The 21,518-nt window shown below is 48.3% G+C and overlaps 1 protein-coding gene across 1 annotated transcript in view; it reads right to left on the bottom strand.

Annotated features, from left to right (window-relative positions):
- The window catches only part of LETM2 (leucine zipper and EF-hand containing transmembrane protein 2), a 780,753-nt gene extending 761,489 nt beyond the window's left edge, over window positions 1–19,264 (bottom strand). The window contains exon 1 of the mRNA XM_069617933.1: window positions 19,164–19,264. The gene's annotated coding sequence lies outside the window, so the exon portion shown is untranslated. The remainder of the gene's footprint in view (window positions 1–19,163) is intronic.
- Between the last annotated feature and the right edge of the window lie 2,254 nt (window positions 19,265–21,518).

Below are 21,518 nucleotides of genomic sequence, written 5' to 3' on the forward strand. Positions count from 1 at the left end.
CCTCCATTTTGTCAACCCTGTCCACAATGTCAGCTCTCATGCTCCTGATCTCCTCCATTAATTGTGGCCGCAGATTCCTCCTCCACCAAAGACATGGTGTTCCCTGTGGTTATTCTCCCCTGCTTGATTTTGGGGTGTATTCAAAATTGGCCAATCTCAATCTTGCATCCATACGCCACCTCTCTCTCTCAAGCCTGTATCCACGAAAGTGTCTAGTGGCCCCAAGGTTGTTGACAGGTACCTCTCCCCTCTTGTACCTGGGGGGGGAACCAATTTACTGCGGACGGCTGCTACCTCAACCGTGTTCTTGGGCGCTCCCTGCCGCCTGAGCCTCCACTTGTACTCCCTCGGTATGCAGCCTGTGGAGGGCAGCGCCTGGTCCGCAGTGTCACCAGTCCGGTCCAGACCGGGTGGGGAGGCGGGCACACGCCCCTGGGTAGGTGACCCACACCTCCTTGCTTCCTCTCTCTTTCTCGGGTGGTATTAGAGATGGCACTGCCGGGGTACTGTCCCGATGGAAACGTTGTTAATGGGTGGGCTCCTTTTCTACCATTTATTTTCGTGGGGGAGCTGCAGGGGAGTCAGGGCCCTTCCACTGCTGTTCCCTTCCCCTGCGTGGGAACTCAGGGGTTCTCACTTGGCCTAGTCAACTTCCGGCCCCTTCAATGGCTCCTTAAACTCCTGATAGTGCAGATACCCAATGGGGCTTTCCTTGGAACCCTACACTATGCATGCGTTGGTAGGCTGTTGCTTGATGCTGTGGGCGGACTCCCCACGGTCACAATTTCTCTGCGTTCTCCCACTGGAAAGGGCCTACAGGAGTTGACTTCCTTTCTTCGCCTCCTCAATCAGGGCACTGGGCCAGGTGGGGGCTCAGTCCCCCTTCTGATCCTGGGTTTTCAGTCCCCATCAGTATCCTGGGGGGCCCTGGGTGCTTCGGGGTGCTCTGCTGAGTTCACCCTGCAAGCCATGGATCTTGCAGTATGATCTGATATCTCTGATCTCAGGGGGTGGCTTCAGGAGGGGGGGCACTCACCTCTCAGCGCCCTATCCTCTCTCCTCTGAAGGTGGGGATGCGTAGCAGGGAAATCAGGGTGTGGAAGGGAGGTCTCCGATTGTGGTCCCATCCCAGAAAAGCATTTTCGTTTTCTTCTTCCACTGTTGCAGCCCAATCTGAGCTTTCCCCGGGCCGTTTGACTCTAGAGTTCGACCCACAGGAGCTGTGGAGCTTTGGGAGCCTCTGGTTGGGGGTTGCCTGCCAAAAGGTGGGTGAGAAGTGCTATAGACTGTAGCCGGGAGGGAAATGTTTGGTGTGCTGCTAATTCCCTCTGTGTCTTACCTTCAGCCCCTCACTCTGTATGAGGAAATTGACTTTTTGATAAAGTTAAAAGTTAAAAAGGTATCTCTCAACAAAGAGTTTCTTCCAGCTCTTGGCCTGTTGGTTCCAATAAACAAAACAAAAAAAATGTATCAATGTTCTTTGGCCAAAACAACAGCTTTATCAGCCAGTCAAATTAGTTCTTGGTTTACCCCCTCCTCAGGGCTATATTAAACCTAACTAGTTCCTCTGAATTGTGGCTATCAATATTTACAAAACACAACTCTCTTCTTGCTCTTGGTCGAATATTCGTAGTCTTAGTCTCAGGTATGCGAGAGAGATTGCTTAGTCTCACCTTGGTTCTAGTTTTGGATGCAGTTTCTTGCAGCCCCACCGGGTTCTGCTAATTATCGGCCCTGTGTTGGCTACCGGTCTGCTCTGCCTTGCGATTTCTTTTACCCCTCCTGGGGTCTTCTATCAGCCCCCTGAGTGCTACAGTGTGGTCTCACTACCCCCTCCACCACCTGCTATTCATGGATCCCACAAACGTTTGCACCAGCGGCAGTGCTCGATGGGGAAGCAGTCTTCCTGGCATGCAGTACAGACACACGTACTCGTCCTGGCTCCAGACTGCACCGTCACCTGCTTCTCTTAGGTTCATCCTAGGCGCTATAGGAATAGGATGTCGGTACATCTTCTGTCGTGGGATGAGACTTCCTCTCCTAGCTGTACGGGGCTCTGCGGGATCTCAACAGTCGTTAAAGATGCAGCATTCTGTGAGCTACATTTGGTCTCTGCCCTCCACGCTTCAGTAACTCCTGAGAGTACGAGATTCTCTCCTTTGGTGGCAGCACAAGCCGGCGTCTCTTGTGCCTCTGCTGGTTTCAATTCCTCTTGACATGTTGGTGTGTTTAGGACTCTATGTGGAATGCAGGCTGCAACAGGTACATGTAATCCATCCACATTAAAGGGCCCTGAACCTGGCTACCCTGCTAGGTTTCCATGTAACGAACAAATGCTTAGCGCTTTGCAATGTGAGGAGGTGAAATGGAAACCCTACTTCAGCCTTCTTTGTCCCCAAAGGGGGGTTCACCCCCAGGGGATCCCGCTTGCCCTGTGCCCTAGGGAAGGTGTTGCATACCGGGCTCCCCTCTCTAGTCCCAAAGGGGGCGTCTTCCCTCTTGGGAAGAAAGAACAAAATTCCCTGAATTTGTCAATTACCACTTCTTTTTTTTCTTTTACAATCTTTATTTGCATTACTCATGAGCACCAACAATATGCATTCATATTAAGGCAGTAAGCATCTTCATTTAGCACCGGGGTCATGAGTAACAGTTATAACTTTATAACATTTCAACTCCCTCCCATTCATCCCCCCCCAGCCCTCCTTTCGGTTACTTTGGTCTAGCTGCTGTCGTTGGGCAAGAACACCTCCACTTGACCTTTTGAGTTCATTACTGGTGAGTCTGTACTTGGGGCCAAGCCTCACACAATGGAAACTTTGCTCAGCAGCCTAGGTTTAAAAAACATGTGCTCTCTGTCCCCCATAAAGTCGTGGAGTGGCATCCACACATTCAAATATTTTGAGTAGGAACCAAATGCCAGCGCCGATACCTTCTCCATCGCCAGCACTCCCATAACCTCACCCATCACATGGCCACCACCGGGCCTTGTATACTTTTCCAAGAGTACTCTAGATTGATTCTAGCCGCGCTCATCATATGGGTGATGAGGGTGGCTATGTTACCAGTATTCGCATAACTACAGCTGTTGGCTTCGGAATGTGAAACCACAAGTGGTCAGAAGCTGTCATGTGCCAGTCGACTGTCGACTGCTTCACGTCTGTGCAACTGCATGTGTTGTGACTCTCAATACCTGCATGCTACACTCCAACATCTGAACTCGAAAGCAGTTAAGCTCTGATCTTCGCCAATATGGAAGACAATACCATACAAGCACCAAATCCGGTTTGTACTCCCGGAGCTGTATGTAGCAATGTGAACTACCATCCGTTGAGATCCAGCAGCACTCCAGGCTCCCTCCGAGCGGCAGAGCGTGTGGATGGAAATAAGAACAGTTTCCTGAACACGCGATATTAAGTGCTGGACTGGCACATGCCTCGATGCAAAAGCTCATGAGGGTGCAGCTCAGTGGAAGTGCTTGTGCGCCCGCCAACGCTAGCAGTGTGATACCAACAGGCCCTGCCTTCAGGTAGAGAAATGTCTGCCCTCAGACACCCTGCCACTAGTGCCGCCCTGCCTGTCCTACCATGTATGGAACAGGCCAATGTGGCCTCGGTTGCGGGTTGTGCCAGCCCCTGAACTGGGCCAACTGCCCATGTATCCTGCGAGAAAAGAAGGAGGATAGGACTGGCCAGGACTGCTGCCCCCATCATCAGCAGTGACTCCTGCCTGAGAGACGAGAAGTGGCCCAGACATCCAGCCATACTAGTTGAAGGAAAAGTAATGTCACCCACCTGCAGCAGTATAAGAAGTGGCCCAGACACCCTTTCACCTGTGTCCAGCCAACCAATGTCTTGCTGCCTGCCACCTGCCACCAAGAAATAGTGTAGCGAGCAAGAGAGGACTGCAGCTCTGTACGAGTACTTGTGCGCCCTCCTGTGCCACGACAGTCAAGAGACACTCCTGCCTGGAGCGTGGCCAAGAAAAGGGGATGAGTAACATGGTGTCACCCCATGCCCTGTCAACATCATGTGGCGCAGCCTAGACGCTCTGCTATCCGCGTCGGACTGCCTACCCCAACATCAAGGGGATAAGCCGATGTGGCCCCTGGTGTTCCCTGTGCGGCTTTGCTGGCCTTGTGAATTATGCCATCAATGGACCTTGACCCGTGGTATTAACCATCCCAAATGGGCACTGATGTGAAGTGAACAGGTATCTTGCAGTCCTGCAAGTGCTCAAAGGTGACTCAGTAAATATGTGCTTTGATGCTGTGAGGCTGCATGGAAGTTATATGTGCTTAAAGTGGGCCCAGTTCAAATGGATGTGAAGATGTGGTCCCGTGTTTTGTAGGCATGATCTATATGGTGCCATCAGCTAACAATGACAGCAGTCAGTGGTTGTAGTTCCTCTTACCCCAGGTTAATAAAGAATCTTGTAAGATGGGGTAGAACTGCAATATACCACTAGCACAGTTCGCCAACCCTGACTGTCAATCGCTGAAGATATGTGGAGTCTTTGCTATGTGTTATATGTCACTTCCACCCAGGGCTGAGCGGGTGACTGCAGGCTTCCAGCAGAAGGTATTGAGCCCCTCCGTGGGCCGTGTGCATTTTAAAAAGTTTTCTTGTTTTCCTTTGTTCCCTCGTGTGTTCTCCCCTGCCACTCTCTCCCCCTCCATGGTCTCCAGGTGTCCCCTCCCTCCCTCCTCCCAGCTCCCCTTGATTGGCTGAATCCCGCTCCCCCTCCTCTTTACAGGCGCTACCAGGGCAGCCCCACGGCTAAGGGCCCCTAAGGCAAATGGCGGCTCGCTCGGTTGCGGCTCCTGTTGTGTCTGCAGGTGTCCGCAGGGGACGCCAGTTGCCATTCAGTCTCCACAGGTTATTCCCACTAGCCTCCCTGCCTACCCCACCTTCAGATTCCTAAACACGGCTGTGCTGTCCCCATGCTGCTGTAATACGCACTGTATCAGTTTTTAACATTTTGCACTGTGAATATTAGGCCTTTTTCTCCCATACAGGAGTCTCAAACTTAGGTGGTTCCCTGCATGTCGTGGTAATACGCACTGTATCAGTATTTAACATTTTGCACTGTGGATATTAGGCCTTTTTCTCCCCTACAGGATTCTCAAACCTAGGTGGCTTCTCACCGGTTCTAAAGTTGAGCAGGTGTGAGCTCTTAACCCCGAAAGTCTGTCCTATTGGGCAACTTGCCTGCCAATCGCTTTCTTGTCTGCCTACTCTCGCCAGTGTCTCCCCCTCCTCTCTCACCTACTCTATGGTGCTCTCTGTCTCTCCTATCTTCTCTAACTGCTTCTCTATTGACTATCCTGCTCTCCTCACTAAATCTGGTAGGAAGAAGTTTAAAAAGGACATCCTGGTCTCCAACCCAGGGCTCCCTTTCGCTGACACCTACACCAGTGCCTCCTCCAAGGAAACTCTCACTGACATCCTCTTTGTCGTTCCTTCACCCGACTTTTGGACCCTTCATATGGTCTCTCTACACTCTCCTTTCTCCTCTTCTCCCATTAATGGTGGCACCCGTTGGGACGCCCTCCCGGCCTCCTTGCATTCCTCTAAGGTCATCATTAACGTTTACTCCAATGGGACCGTCTTAGTCCAAGGCCCTCAGGCCAACCTTCATCAACTTCCTTTCCTCTCTGGCTGTCTCCAGTCCCCTTTCCTTGGCTACCTTGCTTTCCCCCTCCCTCACTGCCCCCTCTCGGGCTCTTTCTACACCTTCTACACCTCTGCAGGACGTACCTCTCATCTGTACCCCTCCCCAGAAGTCCTTCAAGGATGGTCTCGCTCTGCTGTCAAACATTCCTCTGATATCTGCCGCCTTCCTGAAGAACTTGACCTTGATGTCCTTGGTCTCACCGAGACATGGTTCACGACCAGCTTTGACACGCTCGTACGTGACGGCTACAGGATCCTCTCTGCGCCCAGGCCTAACCGCTCTGGTGGGAGTGTAGCCCTCATCTTCCCTGAGTGGATTTCTGCCTCTGTCACTCTTTCGCAGACCTACTCCTCTTTTGAATGCCTCGTCTGCAGGCTCTCTCTCTCTCTCTCTCTCCTCTAGCCATTCCCTTACTGTGGCTACTATCTATCGGCCACCTGGTCAGATTTCTTCCGTCCTCTCTGAGTGGGCGGACCTCTCCTCCTCACTCCTGGCCTCAACTACTCAACTCCTCCTTCTTGGAGACTTCAACATCCACTTGGATACCTCTTGACCCCCCTCTGGACTCTTTCGCGACCTCTGCGACTCTTTCTCACTCACCATTCTGTCCTCTGGCCTGACTTATTCTGCAAGGCACTCTCTCGATGGTCTGATCTCCTCAGACCTTCCCCTCTCTGTCCCTCTCTCCACTCCTCTCTCCTGGAGAGATCACTTTGTCCTATCCTCCCACCTCACCCTCCCTACCCCTAAGGCAAAGCCACCTCCATCATTGCCACCCACCTTCTCGGTCATCCGACCCATGAAGCGCGTATCAGTGGAGGCTTTCGCCGCCACCTTCTCACCCCCTCCTTCACCTTTGGCTGACTCTCACCCTGACACAGCCCTCTCCACGCTCCATTCTTCTATATCCAATACTCTTGATAGCTTTTCCCCTGTCATGAGAATCCGCCTGAAGCCCTGGGTATCACCGGTCAGGCTGTGGCGTTGCTGACTTCTTTCCTCTCCGACTGACCCTCCCAGGTCCAACTTGGGTCCTTTATCTCCGATATCTTTTTCTCTACCTGTGGTGTCCCCCAGGGACCTAACCTCACTCACTGGCTGTTCAACCAGTACCTGGCACTCCTTGCCCACAGCATTGCCGCTCTCTGCCCCAACTTTCAGTGCTATGAGGATGATACACAGCTCAATTTATGGCTACCTTCGGCCTTCTCCTCCCCTTCCCTCATCTCTGACTGTTTGTCTGCTATCCAGGATTGGTGTGCTACCAATGACCTCTGCCTTAATGCCAGTAAGACTGAGATTCTACTCATCGGCACACCCACTCCCTCCTTCCCTGCAGCTCTCTGGCCGGCCTCTCTTGGCCCACTTCCTGTTCCCACCTGCAAGGCTAAAAACCTTGGGGTTACCTTCGACTCCACACTATCCTTCTCACCTCACATCTCTGACGTCTCTAAGAAGTCACACTACTAGCTGCACCTCCTCGGAGGTATTCTTCCTTTCCTCTCCTTCCCCAAGAAGCTCACCGTCTACAGGGCCCTGGTTCTCTTTAGGCTGGACTATTGTAACAACCTCTATCTAAATCTGCCTGCCTCTACTCTCCACCCTCTGCAACTTATCCAGAACAGGACTGCAAGACTTGTCCTTGGCCTCAAGCCCAGGGATCGCATCTCTCCAGGACTGAAATCTCTGCACTGGCTCCCAGTGGCTGCAAGGATTAAGTTCAAAACCCTCTGCATTGTCCACAAGGCCTACTGGGTCCTGGTGCCGAAATACCTTCAACTATCTCTTCCCAAATATCTTCCTTCTCGAGCTCTTCGCTCATCCGCCTCCAACTCCCTCACGGTCAGTCGCTTTCCTAAGCAACGAGTTGGTGGTAGATCTCTCTCTTCGGCAGGGGCCTCCCTCTGGAACAGCCTTCCTGCTTCCCTGAAACTTGAGGAGAACCCTCTCCGGTTCCGTAAGCACCTCAAAACCTTTCTCTTTGCTTCTGCTTTCTCTCCCTCTCTCCCCTGCTGAATTCCTGGCTGAAACTGCACTGGTAAAAACTTCCTGGCCACCCTGTCTGATTTCGGGCGCAGGCACCGCAAGTTGCACACCTGCACTGCCTCTCTGGCAACCCTTGCACCTACGGACTGTTTCTGTCTCCCTACAGTCCCCCGACCAGCACTTATGTCTGCACTTGCCACCATCTGGCTGTTTTATTATATTATTTATTCTACTACCCCTTGTACTGCATTTTCCCCTCTCCCTTCCCCCCCTCGCACTTTTCCCCTTTCCCCCTTCCCATGCACTTGCGCGATCTGAATGACACAGGCCTAGTAAGATCGTTGTCTGTTGTCCCTTTTGTTCCCCCTCCCTTTTCTCGTCGCGCCTTGAAACACTTGTGTATAGGCGCGTTATAAATGCCATATCATATCATATCATATATCAATGACCTTAGTCCCCATGTATGTGTCATTGGTTCATTCCACTAGTCGTCCATTCAATCATTTCTGTGTGGCCCAAGTAGTTGTCGTTCGGTAACAGGGCAGGGGGGATTAGCTCATGTTTCCGTAACACTTGTTTTGATGGTTATGAAAAAGGAGGAGTGTGGTGTTTGACCCTCTCAAATGTATTGCCCTTTTAAGATGGGCAGTGTTGTATGTGGTCCTCCCAAGTGGATTGCCCTTTTATGATGGGCCATGACTGTGTCATGGCCCCAGCTAATAAAAGGAGCAACTGCAGGCTCGTGAGACAGAGACGGCTGCAGACTCCAGAAGAGGAGCTACTGAGTCTGTCTCTCATTTTATGTAGGCTGCAGGCCTACACATGGAGGCACAGGCCTGCATGCCCTGATGCTGTGGGACCCTCGTGTCAGCATGGTGGCAGAGCCCCCCCACAACACAGCCTAGATGCCGCCCCAGAGAGCCGGACCATGGAAGAGATCTGACGGATAGAGGCGGCCAACCTCCGTGAATGGACAACAGAAAAAACGGGGTGCGAAGAAGTCATTGTATGCTGGGAAAGATGCTGAAGTGCACAGTAAGACTAGGATGTAGGACGAGCTGCCACACGTGCAGAAGCAGGACTAAGTGACCCGCTCTCCTGTGCGTCTGGAAAACATTAACTGTGAACCAAAAAGAAGTGGTATTTGCTTGAGGGTTGCAGATAGTGGTTTGGTGACACTTGACTGCTGCACTGTGAAGATTCATTTGTAACTGCGACATCCATTACCAGTAAAAACCCAGAGTGAGCAGTGCCCCCTGTTGCACAAGCTTGGACAGTGCAGGGAGAGGGTCGAGGACTGAGAGCTTGAAACATATTCACCTTTGGTGGCACATAGTGAAAACACCTGTGAACCTTGCATACTACATGCATACTGGTGGGATTATGGTGAAAGGGCAGCAGACAATGGAAGACTACGTAGGTCCCAAACATAAGCAAACTATGGTGAGGACAGGAGAGGGTGACACAGCGGAAACAAGCGCTGTAACCAGCAATGGAGTCTCGTTGGAAGGGCTGATGGCCACGATTCGAGGACATTGTGTAAAGGGAAAATTCAGGCGGTGGGAGTGGATGTCTCCCTGGTATGGGCAGATCTGAGGAAAGTCTGAACGATTGACCGAAGTGGAACGGAGAGTGATGACCTAGGAAAGCTGAGTAATCAAGTGTGGAGTCTAACATGAGTGATGTAAATGCAGGAAACTAAAGCAGAAGATGCGGAAGGGAATTCCTGAAGAAGTAACATATGACTGCTCCGGGTGCCGGCAGGAGAGGAAAGGCCCTGTGTGGAATTATATGTGGAAAAAGTGATCCTGGAAACAATGCGCCTTAAGGGTCTATCAAAGCTCTTCATAGTGGAGAGGGCACACAGGGTGCCGGGCAGACCACTACCAAAGCGAGGATAACAGGAGGGCAGCTCAGAGCGATATAATTTCAGTGACAGAGATACGATTCTACAGGCATCAAGGAAATCGACTCACTTTGAGGTCAATATTGTCAGAATACTTATCTTTCACAGAAGAGGTCCAGAAGCACAGAAGATAGTTTGACACTGTGACAAGTTGGATCTGAGAGATAAATCTGCGATATATGACACTATTTCCAGCCAAGTTACGGGTAATTGCGGACGGGAAATCGTTCTTTTTTACATCACCACAGGACACCTGGGGTTGGGTTCTAAAGCAGATCACAAAATAATGCTACACAGAAAAGTCATGAAACCTCGCTGGCAGGGAATGGACATGGGTCAGAAGGCTAGCAGGATGAGATGCAGTAGTCGTACATACTTTGGTTACCTGCATGCCGGCATCAGACTTTGGGACGATACTGGATATTAACGGGATAATGCGGGCAGTAAAGGAGCGGGCTGAATGAGAGGCAGAGATGATCTACCCCTGCGACCGAAGTCCACTATCCATGAGAGGATAAATGAGGGTGGATGGAGGGACTATTTGGTTAATTCTGGATAAAGAAGGCGATCCAGCGCTTGGAAGGGGGGTTGGCGAAGGGGGCTCACACGGGATAAGAACTAGCGCAGGTGATGAAGTCTCACCAAATAGCAGAGGATTCTCGGTTGAAATTAAAAAGTAGTCATTATGCTATGAAGAACATCCCAGGTCCACGATAACCCAGATACAAGAACAGGAAGCACATTTGATATTGTCACAGCAGGGGATATATGAGGTGTTTCAAAAGTACTATATGTAGCTCTATACGACCTAGAGTGCTTATTTGGAATTAGAAGCTACATATTTGGTAAACCTAGTGAAACTACTGAGATTGGCGGGGGAAGTTAGATGGATTATACTAGCCGAACTGCATGATACATGATGTATCAATATCCAGCTGGACACGGTGCGCGTTAGAGGAGACTGCAAATCCCCCAAAAGAACCATCTCTTGCATGCATTTCTAAAAATATGCCATATGCTGTGAGCCTAACAAGATAACGCCTCCTGGGATTGACTCGGAGTGTGAGGGCCGTTCTAGTTTACGAGGGATACTGATGCATTATGGATCATGCAGTTCGGCTAGTATAATCCACAGCAACACGATTTAGGTGCCAACAGAAGGACTTCTCTTCCTGGAAATCATCATTGGGTAAGATTGAATTACCCTAAGGGAATTACCCTGAGTAATGGATTCATTTCGATGCCGCACTGTTCGAATTGTGCCTTACTATGTCTTGAATTACTTCACCTCGCACACTTTAAAGAAATTGAAGACAAGTCATAACGGCTATGCACAGGGCATCGTCCATCTAGTCCAGTCTGTCCTCGTTTCACTAGTCACCTGCATCCTGAAGATGGGTGTTGGTTGAACACTACTAAGAATTAGTCTATTTATGTGCTCAGCCGCCCCCAGAAACACAACTAAGTGTAGATGTTCCATATTACATAGAAATGTTTACATGGTTGCCAACAATCACTCGTGCTACTAACATCACATAACCCTGTATATGCATAGTTACATCTTGTTTGCTATATCAGGTGTTGGCCACAATAGTATGTGTAAGTGGTCTTTCTTCTTCTATAACGCCTGTGAACATTAGTGTTGATATGTGGTTTTTATTAGATTGATGTTTTAACATTGTTGACATGTATTGTTATATACTTATGAAAATATGCTTTTGATATTGAGCCTGTCGTAATACGGACAATCAGTTGAGAGTCATTATCAACTGCCAAGTAGTAAACTTACATCCTTTGTGTGGGAAGGCGGGTACCTGGTGGTGAAATTGCTGCTCTTTTATATATGTTACTTCCTCCATCACCCCAGCCCCCTAAACAAGGAGGAATCATTTTTGCTCAATTACTTTCGAAACTCTATTCATCTTAGGGCTGGACTTATAAAGTTAGGGTTGCCATCATTGAAGACTTTGGGTGTTATACATGTTATTCACCTTTTTCCTTTGAAGGTATTGGTGGAGTTATTAACTTTCTCACACTGACTCCAGTGAGTATATATATTACATGATGTGTTGCTTGTTTGGTGTTTTACTATTGCATTTCAGTATTAAATTGTGTTGTTAGTGGGCCTATAATAAATAGTATATTTTGGTATACTGTCTAATTGTACTTCTTGGTGTTTTACTGTATGTGCTCACTAGAAACCCCTGATCACCCTCACTCATCCTGAGATTTAGCCTTCACTGCTATCCAAGCTACCCTGAATTGGTCTAATTATCTTTCCAGAAGTGTCCTCTATTCTTCTAAAAGGGTGGCCTCCTAAACATCTGTCCACCAGGGAAGAGTTTAGAAATCATTCTAACAATTTGGTGTACATCGGTGAGGATAAGATCCGAGGTATTCCAGTGTTGCACACTGGTGCTGTTCCTGAATTATAATTACACAGAAACACTGTGACTTTTGATCGCTTAGTAATTATAAATCGCCTGCTAAACGAATAATATGTACACATGTACTGCTATTACTTTAAGTGCTTCCAAATCTGAAACGAATTGGATGCTGTGTGCTGGAAAAGGTAGGTCTACCTCTGGGGCAAAGTTAATCCAAAAGATTATAGGTTGGCACTAAAGTAGGAGTGTACCTCTCCCCTCTAATGATAGTGCAGCAGGTGCTGCGGCTGCTCCCAGTAATAGTAATGGTATTGCTGTTGCTGCCATCATTCAAACAGAGGAGGACGACGAGGAGGAGGAGGAGAATGCCCTGTCCCATGTTTCATCAGCCTCCTCTGAGGCAGACGCCATGCTGGAGCTTAAGAAACAAAAGCTTAGACTCAGAGAGAAAAAGCTTGCATTCAGCATTGCCAAGCTTGAGTCGGAGAGGGTGGAGAAACAGAAAGACAGGGAACATCAATTGGATCTTGCCAAGATACAGGCTGCCAATGGTTCCTTCAGAGGGTCTGGGAAGGGGTTTGGCCCCTCTTCACAGCCTAGGTTTCCTAAAGATCTATGATGAGCATTATGACATCATGAACTGGCTGACTGCGTTAGGGCATGCTTGTGAAGCGCAAGAGGTAGTGGATGCTGACAAGATTACATGGTTTCACAGTCGGCAACCCCCCTCTGGCTGCAGTGCTATTGTGTAAATGTCCAAGACTCCTGCCCAATACGTGAAGAGATTTAGAGAGTACAAAAAGAATAAAGGTAGTACTTGGGTCACATATGTAACTGAATCCTTGAAAAACTTGACTGGTTGGGTGGAAGGTTATATTGTAACCACCTTTGAGTTATGATCCATTTGGTCATGCTTGACCACATTTTTGCCTCATGTTCCTCTGAGCTAAAGCAGAATTTAGCTGACTCTAAGGAGTTAGATCCTAAGGAGTTGGCCATTGCAGCCGAGTTGTGGGATCTCACAGGGTGTCTCATAAGGATAAACCTGCTTCTAGTAAGCGAAAGGAGGGGAAGAAGCAGAAAGAGAAAGAGGGTGGATATCTGAAAAATCTAATACCCAGAAGGGCCACACACGTTTAAGAAGTGTAAGTGTGGGGAAATCACGATTACAAAAAGTAAGACAGACACAAGTGATCACAGTTCAAGGGTGTTTATTGAACAATGAATGAAGTGTGTAGGTTAGAAAATCTAAACCTAAATCGAATATGGGGGCAACCGTCGACCATCAAATCAAATATAAGGCAGTCCTAGTGGCATTGTGTCAAAATAAAAAGGGCCTATACTAAGAAACCTATTGGCAAACCTCACAACTAATACAAAAGGTGGCGTGGGATAGTCCCTGAGAAAAGAAAGAAGTGTTCTTAAACCCAGGATGAGGTAGCCTGGGTCTTCCTCCCCCATGTTTCGAACGCGGGGTAAGATGGAAGCTTGAAGCACAGTACAGTCCCAAGCTTCTCCAGCAAGAGACAACAGTTCTGCTTTTTAATCTCAGCTTTCCGTTATCAGGGCCCTCGATGGCCAAGTCTTGTTTCACTTGAATGTTTCTTGCCGTCAAGGACCTGATGTGTTCAAACAACAATAATAAAAGTTCCTTTGACCAAATGAAAGTTCTTTTCTAAGGTACGCTGGATGATGGGTTCACCCCTGGGTCCCCCTCTTCTGGGCGTTCACCATTCTCAATTATTTATCACAGTTTTTACGTAGGGTGACTATTTCACCCCTGGTCCGCCTCTTCTGGATGCTGGCCCTTCTCAGTCGTATTCCAAAATATATCACAGTTCCTTTGTCAATTTTGGGTGATCTCTTCACCACTGGATCTCCCTCAGTCTGGCTCGGACCCCTCTTCTCTTGATCTTCTTGGATGACAGATTCACCCCTGGATCTCCCTCGGTCGGGCTCGGACCCCTCTTGCCTTTTTGCAGGATTTTCTCCTCCCTCAATTTCTCACTGTCTTTGGGTGACGGCTTCACCCAAACAAATGGAAAGAAGTGAAATTGCCTGACTTTGCCTGACCTTTGTATTGGGAAATGTGAGGTAAACGGCTTTGGTGTTAGTCCGTTGTCCTTTGTGTTACACAAAAGCGTCCTCAATGCCGAGGTCCCCAATGCCGCTGGGCAAACTCACCAGTATGTTGCAACGTTCCCGACCCGTGGCACATTGTGGCAGTGAAGTTTCCTTTCTGGGATGGCCTCCTTTGCAATGCAGATCTCCTTTCCATGTTCCCAGCACCTCTATGCTTCTCGCCAACTTCTCTCCGTGACTGGGACCAAAGGCTGCTGATTCTCGACACGACCAGATCTCCGGTGGCTCTGCTACTGCTTCCGGTGCTCAGACGATCTTCTCGAAATGCCCTTGCGCCATGCTGGCAAGCAGCTGCCTGTGAACACCTGCCTTCCTGACCTCCGTCTGAACGGCCTTTCTCCGTACTGCTGCCTCTGCTTTCCTTTCCTGATCTCTCCTGCCTTCGAGTGTGGATACCATCTTTAAATGTCCTGCACACTTGAGATCCATAAAAACAACTAGTCTGCACATTCAACTTGGTGGTTCTGTCAATCTGCATTGACTCCTTCTTCCTCTTCCTGTCTCAGTACTTGAGGCTTTATGGGAGAAAAAGTCCATAGAGTTACTTGGATTTCTGAAACTATATTGTTTAAAACTTTTGTTTAGAAAAACCTTACAAACAGGAAATGTTAGGTGTGTCTTATGTGTCTGCGAGGTACGAATGGACTTTTGTCTAGAGTGATGTGCAGGAAGGGGTTTGTGTATTTTACAATGGGAGGGACTTGTATGGTGACAACAAGCCATCAAAAATGTAGGAATTATGAGGTCTTCTAAAAGGAAGGAAAAATACTACCTCCCTCCCAATGTGGATATCACCTTCCCCCGACAGCCGTCTCCTCCCTCATGATAGCATCCCCAGGGGCAGGATCAGGTAGCGGCTGCCATCCCCATAATCAAACCTCTGATGACCCCCTCTAGACCTGCCAAGTCTGGACCAAAACCGAGCTAAGGGCATTGAGTAGTGAAGTCACTTACCGGTGGCTCTTTGTTCATCCAAACGCATTTACGCATTGAAGGGAATTTTGGCCTTCTCTCTGACTTGGGTAGTATTTGCTTCCTAAAGCCCTCCGAAAGTCGGGAACAGCTTTGTTCATCATAGCAGATCCTCTCCTGACTCTTGGAACCAGTATCACCCCTTCAGAATTCTTCCCCTAACTCTTACTTGATTCCTAAGAAGTACTTTGTGAAAAGGTGTTTCTACGCTTACATCAAACAAGGAGCATTCCTCTTAGGGCTGGACTGATAAAGTTAGGGTTGCCATCTCTGAAGATGTTTTGTGCTATAAAAGTTATTCACCCTTTTCCTTTGCAAGTATTGGTGGAGTTACTAACTTTCTCGAACTGACTGACATTGCATAGTGTGTTGCTTGTGTGGTGTTTTACTATTGCATTTCAGTATTCACTTGTTATTGGGCCTATAATAAATAGTATATTTATGTATACTGTCTAATTGTAATTCTTGGCATTTCACTGTGTGTGCTGATTGGAGGCCCCTGATCACCCACACTCCTCCTGAGATTTAGCCTTGACTGCTCTCCAAGCTACTGTGACTTGGTCTGGTTATCTTCCCAAACGTGTTCCCTGTTCATCTAACAATGGTGGCCTCCTAAACATCTGTCCACCAGACCAGAGTTTAGAAATTCTAACAAAACACGCAAATGCCATGGAGAGAGAGTAGCGCACACGTGCGAGAGCCAGGCGGAGGGAGCAGCACACGGACGTGAGAGTCAAGGAGAGGGAGCAGCGCGTGGGCATGAGAGACGGGGAGAGTAAGCAGCGCACAGGCGCGAGAGCCAATAGAGGAAGTAGCGCATGAGCGCGAGTGTGCCGGACAATGGGGAGCAACGTACACGCGTGAGATCCGGGAGGGAGCAGCGCAAGAGCTAGGTGGAGGGAGCAGCGCACACGAGAGGCCATAGGGAGAGGCCTGGCAATTGCTTAAAGTGGTATTTATGTTCTCATTGGAACACCTGTGCCCTCTTTTCCTCCTACCCTACGGCCACCCTCTTTGGGGCCTCGCCAACTTTCCCCGCATAAATACACCCTGCCAGATCCCTGCACTCCTCTAACTCCAACTCTTTGACTGTCAAAAGCTTCTCCAAGCAGACAGTGGGGCGCAGGTCTCTAACCTCGGCTGACACCTCCCTTCGGAACAGCCTCCAGGCCCCTCTCAGACCGGAGTTGGACCTCCTCAAGTTCCAGAAACCGCTAAAAACTCTGCTGTTCTCTACCTCTTTCCCTTCCCTGTTAATCACACCACTGCCACTGTGACCATTGGCCTGATCGTCATGAATCTCACAGGATTTCAGGCCCTTCTTCCCAGTCGATACCAGCATCCTCCCCCTCACTGCACTGCCCTTGCAGGCTCCTGGCTTGGTGGCTCTGCATCCCACCCTTGGGAGTCATCTGCACGAGCCCTTAGCCGGAGGTTCTCCTCCTTGGCTCCCCATAGCACTTCCTTCCTCGGCCCTCTCCCAGCACTTGTACACTCCTCTGCTCCCTCCGCACCCCTCCATCCCTATCTCCTGCATTTCTGCTCACTGCACTTGCACGTTCGAATGCCACAAGGGCTAGTAGGACCCTGATTGTATTTTACTGTTTTTGCCATTATTATTATTTCCCCTGTTCTTTCCCATTTAGCCTTGTGGCTATTCTGTTGTATAAGCACCTAACAAATGCTCAATAAAATACAAATCTCTTTAATTTGCACATTTTTTAAATTCAGAAACAAAGGCTTTTAATATGGCAGTGACCGAGTGAAACCATACACAAATTGTATTTACAAGTTGCCACACAGAATGACCTTAATGTTATTGCCAGAATGTAATTTCTTGTCTGATAGTCTCTGGGTTGTTTCTTTTTTTTTATGGATTTGTAAAATTTGAAAATTGCAAAATAAAATAATTTGGTGAAAAAAGTCTCCTTTGGGACTCTTGGGGAATTCCCTCCATTTCCCAGGAGGCAGCGTCAAGCTCACCTGTTTGCACAATGTCAGGGTCCTCTCTACTCAAAATGTCTTAACACTTTTGCCAGAATACACCTTGAATGAAAGAAGCCCTTTTGAGGCTGGAAATAGAAGCTATTGAGGAAGGAGAGGAGAGACAAACAGATTAGAAAGAACCAAATAGTCTTGTGATATGTGTCTGAAACAGAAAAGTGGGGGGAAACGAAACCGGTGGATGTAGTTGACAACGGTGGGTGCAATGTGTCAAATAACGGCAGTCCGTCCAGGAAATACCTTAAGAAGAAGACTATACCTTCAGTATTCTTTTTACCTAACACATAATTTGTTCTGACTCATGTCATCCTACGTCCTATCAATGTTGGTGTCTCGCTATGTTCTCACATTAGAGGGAGATGGGGAGGAAGTGTAGTTATCAAACTGTTATGGGTGGCTCGGGGCACGCTGTTGGTCTGACGCACACCCAACACAGGAAATGAGACGGAACTAGGCGGAGCTGAGCTCCAGCAAAGGCTGTCTCCTTAGAGTGCCGTTCCGTCCCAAATCCCGGGCTAGCCCAGGAAACTCCAAGATCTGTTGGCGAGTTGAGCTCTCACCCACAAGCAGCCAAAGCATCAGGACCCTGAATGCTGAAAGTTTAACATATATACTATGTGCAGAAAAGCCAAAGCCTCACATCCTGTTAAGCGGGTGTCCAACTTAGTATATGTGGTGACCCGTCACAGGTCACCAGGGCGGGCCACACCACGTGCTGGGAACACCCAGCTCCACAACTGTGCTGCGATCACACGGTGGACCCAAGGGCAGGGGACACACTGCAAAGCATCGGGATCACCAGACGTAACGCTGTGGGCACCCGGTTGATGGCAGCCTCGGCTCTGGGGGCACCCAGCAGAACCAGGCCGTGGTCACATGGCAAACAGCATACAATAAAAACACAGACACGAGTTGCCGCTTCTTGGGGCTCTGCTGCACTGACGCTCAAGTGCCAACAAAGCCCCTTTTAATAAGGAGCGCCATGACAGAGACATGACCCTCTTCCTTAAAGGGGCAACGGGCCCACCGTTAAATGGGCCACACACCACAGCATACACAAAAACAATAGAATATGCTATTGGAAAACATAAATCATACATTTCTCAATAGTCATAACTACCAAAAGATGTAGCTAGAGTTCAGTGGACATTAATTGATCAGTAGACAATAACTGATACTCGACTTAGTCAAAAGCAATTGTGCGTGCATTCTTGTGTTCTCAAAATGTTCTTTGCTTTTATGCAAATCGCCAGTCTTGGGTACCTTGAAGAGATGAGGTGTTTTAGCAGGCAGCACTAATAAAGGTCCTGCCCCTTGCACAGGACAGCAAGGTAGGAATGTACGGACTGTCCTACTCGCCCGTGTATGTTTTGCACTACTACGCATATATGGAACACTGCATAGCTCCAAACTGGAGCCTCCAATGTACACCCAAACCATAAAATATAACATTGATAAAGACTCAGGCTGTCAATCGCTGAGGCACTTAGTAACTTAGTAGTAAGGATAGGCAATAGGTGCTAATAGGACCCAAGTGTTCTCTCACTGGTGCCGCTGTGGATACGTGTGCCGGGTACAAAATTTCTCAAATTTGATCGAAAAGATACACGAACAACGATTGAGATGTGTTAGAACTTTCCCACTAAATATTCTAGCATGGGATACTTCAATATTCCAACTGAGGTACCAGAAAATAAAGGGGGAATGTTTGATTTGTGCACTCTGTTGGTGGAGCAACAAGAAGTTCCGTAACGGACTTTTGAGAGAACACAAAATTATAGTGATGTGGTTGCCAGTTTTAACCAATGGAGACTAGCCACACTATAGCGCCATTCCAGGGAATGAGACAGAAGCTTGGTCAGTCCCAAGCAAATCGGGATTGGTGGGGGAGACACCACTGCCCGTTTGCTCCGATTGGTCACGTGTGAGGGAAAACGACAAGAATAGATCAAAACATTATGTAGCTGACTCCTTACTCTAGCACTCAAACCTCTTCAGCTGCCACTGTCCCTAACAGAAGGGGCCCTATGTAGACATCATAATGTGCATTTATCCAATGGAGTAATTATTCCTAAATGCATATAACTCACCACGATACCCGTTGTTTGACCATTTTTCTGTTGGTATATTTTTTTCTGTTGCGATTAGTGCCCATTAGAGGAACGGGCGTAGAAATGCGTTTTCTTCACGTGACTACAAAGTTACGTTCCATCTAATTTACGCCACACACTAACACGTGATCTGCTCATGCGCTGTTAAAAAAAAAAGGCACACAGAGAGAAAGGTGATAGGGCTGCCTTGCCTTCATTTCTTAACGGTTAAACGAGTTGTGGTGGCTCCCTGCGAAAATCGAAGATGGCTTTGGGGCATAGGAGTTTTTGTTTCGCGATTGGTGGGAGTCTCCGTGCGGATCAGTATTATTGGGGGCTTTGTGTTTATCTCAATGTTTTTATAATCGTAGATTTGATCAAAGCTTTTCTCGTCCAGAATTTATAGCTGGCAAAAGCTTGACCTACAAGTCTCAGAACGCAACTATAAAAATAGGACTGGACAAGCTTCTCCGAAATGCAACAGTACGTGTTCTTTGATGACGACAGTTACTCGCAGATTTGAGTTTCTGCTGTTGGTTTATGCCCATGACACTCATGATAATAATAATAACGATAGGTTAGATCTTGCCGAAGAGAAGGGAACACTCTTATACATCACCTATGCTGGATTAGGGGCGCTCAACATACGCTGTATGTAGTGAAGTGAACGGAGGGTGAATCCATCCATTTAGAAGTTGGGGGTGTTGTGTTCCGACAGGAGTCACATGCAATAATAAATCAATACAACAGTTCAAATGACGCAGATACAATAATACACGGGAGCCGGCCAAGTAGCTTCTTATCTCTTTAATCATCAGTGCTAAACTGGCGCCTGAGGCGGTGACCCCGCCTCTTCCTACCTACCGTGGGTGCGGCCCACAACAAAAGAACAACAATAGAAATGGGACTTAGCTCCTATTCAAAAGGGTCATTAACATGGATGAGGACACAACATCTCCCCGTCACTTAAGAGAGAACTTAGTTCATTTCTTCTATCCACCTGGTTGGTCTGCGTACTGTCCGTTTTGAGGGGCTTCGCTGTCATCGGCATCCTGATGTTCCACTCTATATTCAGATTCTGGATCTGAGGATTCGTCTGTGACTGTGGTGGTTGAGGTTTCACGAGGTGAGTTTCCTTCGAATACTTTGAAGAACAAGGAATTCCTCGTAACGGTTCTGTGAGGGCTTGCTGCCGTTATCATGGACCCGCTGGTGTGGGTTACCGTCAGGGGTTCGGGTCCGAATGCAGGAGTGCTCTTGGTGTTTTGGTCCTGTCGTACAAGTACCACGTCGCCTACTTGAATCTGGCATGGTTTGGCTTGTCTCTTCTGGTCGAAATAGGTTTTCATTTTGTCCTTGCTCACCTTGTCACTGGCTCGTGCATCTTAGACGATGGTGGTGGGTGGACGAGCATGGGGGTTATGCGGAAGTCGTGTCCATATGATTCGACCAAACACTAAGGTGGACGGCATTCACTGGTGGCGCTGTGTGGCGTGTTTCGATATTCTCTTAACAATGTGCAGATGGATTGCATAAATGAACCGTTGGTGATGGAACAAACTTGTAAAGTCCTTTTGAGATTGCTCATGAATTTCTCGGCCATTCCATTGGCTTGGGGATTTAACGGTGTCTTCTTTCTGTGCTGGAATCCTAGATGTTCTGCGAACATTGCAAAATCATTACCGCTAAAGGGCGGTCCATTGTCTGATTTTACTGTCATGGGAATTCCATAGTCTGCAAATGTCTTGTCCAGGGCAGGGATGATGGCCTGGGCGCTGGTTGAGTGTACCAAGTGTACCTCTGGGAAACGCGACATTTCATCCACAATGACTAGCACATATTTTCCATTCAGTAAGGGTCCAAGCATGTCGGCCACCTCGTCCCATACCTGTAGGGGGCATGTCAGACGGCCTTAATGGTGCGGGGAATGTTCTCGGAGCCACCGCTTGACAGGCGAGGCACTTGCTGAGGAGACTCTCCACCCTCTCATCCATTTTTGGGAACCAAACTTTCGTCCTGAACTGTCTTTTCGTGGATACTACTCCACGGTGCCCCGCATGTGCTATGTCTAGAACCTGATTTTGCAAGCTGGATGGGATCACAAGTCTGTTTTCCTTGAGAATCAAACCCTCCGGGGATTGGGACAGGGTGTGGTGTTGTCAATCTGGAAAAATGAATACCCTTCATTTGAATGACAGACGTAACTTGATGGCCATGGGCCAACCGTCTTATGCACCGAATTATAGAAATATAATCTGTTATGCTTGACCAACAAGCGGCCATTTTAAATGTAGCAGAATCGCCATTTTGCTTGTTAACCATTGCTCATTGCTTTATGTCTAAAAAACTGCTTTG

This window comes from Ambystoma mexicanum, chromosome 10, assembly GCF_040938575.1.
Source record: "Ambystoma mexicanum isolate Mex_15411 chromosome 10, UKY_AmexF1_1, whole genome shotgun sequence".
Taxonomy (NCBI): Eukaryota; Metazoa; Chordata; class Amphibia; order Caudata; family Ambystomatidae; genus Ambystoma; species Ambystoma mexicanum.